This window comes from Ambystoma mexicanum, chromosome 2p (genome assembly GCF_040938575.1).
Source record: "Ambystoma mexicanum isolate Mex_15411 chromosome 2p, UKY_AmexF1_1, whole genome shotgun sequence".
Lineage (NCBI taxonomy): Eukaryota > Metazoa > Chordata > Amphibia > Caudata > Ambystomatidae > Ambystoma > Ambystoma mexicanum.
The window spans coordinates 6,441,199-6,445,706 of record NC_090923.1 but is presented as its reverse complement, the minus strand read 5'-3'; positions in this window follow the sequence as shown (position 1 = coordinate 6,445,706).

Sequence of the window (4,508 nt, the reverse complement as noted above, 5' to 3'; positions counted from 1 at the left end):
ATGGATGGTGCTTGTGTGTGTGGGCTTGCATTGCACAGGATGTGGAGGAATGATTGTCAGGTGTGACATGGATGTCGATCAAGACACTGCGACAGTTGGCGGAGGTGTACACATGCATGCAGGTTTGGTGTTGTGTGTGCATGTGTAGTGTACTCCCTATGTTGCATTTGATGTGTGGATGACCTTTGGCTGCTCATGCTGTTGTATGTGAATGGATGGTGCTGGCAGTTGGAATATGGCTGTGGTATGGCTCATGTGTGCAAGTTGAAATGACATGTGTGTTGGGGATTGTGATGCCATGTCTGAGGTTTACCAATGCCACTCATGTATAACTGTCATGTGTGTATGAGTCCATTGTACAGTGCCCTGATGCCTGTGTTTTCTTTCTCCCTGTCTGCAGCGTCATCTGATGAAGAGGGCGGAGAAGGTGCTGTGGAGCACAGCGGCAGGTGTTGCACCACCAGCCGGAGACGCAAGGCCCGGATCCCCTCCCAGGTTCTGATCTCATCGGGGAGTGAGGAGTCCGGTGCCGGGTCCCAGGCCGCAGCTGCCGAGGGTACGTCCAAGAGCCGGAGGTTGGAGTTGGACTCCTCGGCAGCAGAAGGGGCAGCTGGGACCCCACAGGGCCCAACGGAGGAAGATGGCACGGAGTCATCCAGGTTGGTGGGGGGTTTGGAGGAGGAGGAGGCCGTGCAAGCGACAGAGGCGAGGTCTGGAGGTGGGGATTCCACTGGTGCTAGTGGTGCAGTGCAGGATCAGGGACAGGAGGCAGCACAGGCCGTGGGGATTCCTACCTCCAGACCCGTTCTCAGGGAGGGGATTGGTTTACAACACCTGGCCTTCCTCTCCCTGCGGATGTGGCTATCCTGCACCAGGTTGAGCCTGTCCAGGGTGGGGTGGCGTTGCGTCAACGGGCCATGCGAGCTGACCTGCAGTCTTTTCATGATGAGTCTGCACGTCTTCTCGCATGGCTCGTTGACCGCGTTGACCCACTGGGACAGCTCACCAGGGCTGGATTCCTCCGTTTCCTGGACCTTGTTCTGACCCCCTCCTCCACGGAACCCCCATGCCCCAGTCGTCCTCCATGCCATCTTCCCACCCATGTGTCACCTGGGTGCCCTGTGGAGCTGCCTCCGACCGTGCGGCCAGGCTGGTGGACAACAGATCCCTGCCACAGTCGGGAGTCGGACGTCCATCAGGGGTGGCCACATCAACGACTGCACCCCAGCTGGAGGAGGATGTGCAGGTACCATCGGACAGGGCACATGGACAGCAGCAGCTGCAGCAGAGGAGGCTGCAGGTGGGAGCCACAATAGCTCGGGGCCTTCAACATCGGAGGGGCAGGCATCGGCCGGAGGGCAGGAGGACCCTGGACGGGAAGTGTCTTCCGTGTGGCAGCGGTTGGGCCACGCCATAGATGCGGAGCGGCGACGGGCGGAAGAGGCGCGGCTCACGATGGTCAGGGCGGAGAACTCCATGCGGAGGGCCCTGAGGCTGGCCGAGTGCCTCGAGGCAATCCGCAGGGAGTTGGAGGTGAACATGTTGGCGTCCCTGCGGACCCTCAGGGCCATGGAACAGGACCGCCTCCGGGACATAGACGAGGAGTTCGATGATGCCCTGGCCCAGGACAGCACTGAGTGAGCAGCTGGACTGGCCCGCCACCATTGTATATAGTTATTTAGTGATAGGTTTCCTTTATAGTTTATTTTTATTTGGAGTCAACGGACACTGCTCCACCTTTTGTATATAGTTCCATTTTAGATAGGTTTTTTGGTAGGTTTCATTTCTTCTGTTGGGATGATGGACCCTGAATACTTTGTACATAGTTGGACTTTGCATTTGGATATTTTTTTTACTATGAATATTTTTTTCCATGGAGCAATGGTTTTCTATTTCTTTTTTCCCTTCATTTCCTTTTTATGGACTTGAATTTTGGAGGACATTTTTTTGGATTATCATTTATTGATTTTAATTTGAAAAGGGACAGCCAGCTTAATTTTTTTATTGTTTTACTTGTGTATTTTGTTTAATTTTGATTGCCATTACTGTTGTTTTTAATACATTATTTTGATTTTTTCATTCTTCAATGTGTGGTTTCATCTCATTGTTTTCATGCATGTCATGATATGGGTGTTCAGGTTCACTTGCAACCATTGTGTGTGTGTGAGACACATGTGTTGATTTACATTGTTTCCATTGGAGTAGTATCATGGGTGCATGTAATACTTGGTTGTGTCTTTGGGCTGTGGTGGCTGGCCATGAGGCCCATGCTTGAGGATTGTCAGGGCCTGTGGGCAGGGGGACATGAGTGGGGGCCTGGTGGAGGCTGCCCCTGCACTGCTGGGGGGTGGGGGTGGTGGGAGACATGGGTGGGAGCCTGGTGGAGGGTGCCCCACAGTGCTGGGGGGTGGGGTGGGTGGGAGACATGAGTGGGGGCCTGGTGGAGGCTGTCCATGGTGGCTGGGCGGTGGGGGTGGTGGGAGACATGAGTGGGAGCCTGGTGGGGGCTGCCCATGGTGGCTGGGGGGTGGAGTGGGTGGGAGACATGAGTGGGAGCCTGGTGGAGGCTGCCCCTGAACTGCTGGGGGTGGGGGTGATAGGGGACATGAGTGGGAGACTGGTGGGGGCTGCCCATGGTGGCTGGGGGTGGGGTGGGTGGGAGACATGAGTGGGAGCCTGGTGGGGGCTGCCCATGGTGGCTGGGGGGTGGGGTGGGGTGGGTGGAAGACATGAGTGGGAGCCTGGTGGAGGCTGCCCCTGCACTGCTGGGGGTGGGGGTGGGTGGGAGACATGAGTGGGGGCCTGATGGGGGCTGCCCATGGTGGCTGGGGGGTGGGGGTGGTGGGAGACATGGGTGGGAGCCTGGTGGAGGGTGCCCCACAGTGCTGGGGAGTGGGGTGGGTGGGAGACATGAGTGGGAGCCTGGTGGAGGCTGCCCATGGTGGCTGGGGGGTGGGGGGTGGTGGGAGACATGAGTGGGAGCCTGGTGGGGGCTGCCCATGGTGGCTGGGGGGTGGGGGTGGTGGGAGACATGGGTGGGAGCCTGGTGGAGTGTGCCCCACAGTGCTGGGGGGTGGGGTGGGTGGGAGACATGAATGGGGGCCTGGTGGAGGCTGCCCCTGCACTGCTGGGGGTGGGGGTGATAGGGGACATGAGTGGGGGCCTGGTGGAGGGTGCCCCCCGGTGGCTGGGGGGTGGGGGTGGTGGGAGACATGAATGGGGGCCTGGTGGAGGCTGCCCCTGCACTGCTGGGGGGTGGGGGTGGTGGGAGACATGGGTGGCAGCCTGGTGGGGGCTGCCCATGGTGGCTGGGGTGGGTGGGAGACATGAGTGGGGGCCTGGTGGAGGCTGCCCATGGTGGCTGGGGGGTGGGGGTGGTGGGAGACATGAATGGGAGCCTGGTGGGGGCTGCCCATGGTGGCTGGGGTGGGGTGGGTGGGAGACATGAGTGGGGGCCTGGTGGAGGCTGCCCATGGTGGCTGGGGGTGGGGGTGGTGGGAGACATGGGTGGGGGCCTGGTGGAGGGTGCCCCACACTGCTGGGGGGCATGGGGGGTAGTAGACATGAGTGGGGGCCTGGTGGAGGCTGCCCCTGCACTGCTGAGGGGTGGGGGTGGGTGGGGGACATGAGTGGGAGCCTGGTGGGGGCTGCCCATGGTGGCTGGGGGGTGGGGTGGGTGGGAGACATGAGTGGGAGCCTGGTGGAGGCTGCCCCTGCACTGCTGGGGGTGGGGGTGATAGGGGACATGAGTGGGAGCCTGGTGGGGGCTGCCCATGGTGGCTGGGGGGTGGGGTGGGTGGGAGACATGAGTGGGAGCCTGGTGGTCGCTGCCCATGGTGGCTGGGGGGTGGGGTGGGTGGGAGACATGAGTGGGAGCCTCGTGGAGGCTGCCCCTGCACTGCTGGGGGGTGGGGGTGGGTGGGAGACATGAGTGGGGGCCTGGTGGGGGCTGCCCATGGTGGCTGGGGGGTGGGGGTGGTGGGAGACATGGGTGGGAGCCTGGTGGAGGGTGCCCTGCAGTGCTGGGGGGTGGGTGGGAGACATGAGTGGGGGCCTGGTGGAGGCTGCCCATGGTGGCTGGGGGGTGGGGGTGGTGGGAGACATGGGTGGGGGCCTGGTGGAGGGTGCCCTACACTGCTGGGGGGGTGGGGGTGGTGGGAGACATGGGTGGGAGCCTGGTGGGGTCTGCCCATGGTGGCTGGGGGGTGGTGGTGGTGGTAGACATGGGTGGGAGCCTGGTGGAGGCTGGCCCTGCACTGCTGGGGGGTGGGGGTGGTGGTAGACATGGGTGGGAGCCTGGTTGGGGCTGCCCATGGTGGCTGGGGGGTGGGGTGGGTGGGAGACATGAGTGGGGGCCTGGTGGAGGCTGCCCCTGCACTGCTGGGGGGTGGGGGTGGTGGTAGAAATGGGTGGGAGCCTGGTGGGGGCTGCCTATGGTGGCTGGGGGGTGGGGGTGATAGGGGACATGAGTGGGGGCCTGGTGGAGGGTGCCCCACACTGCTGTGGGG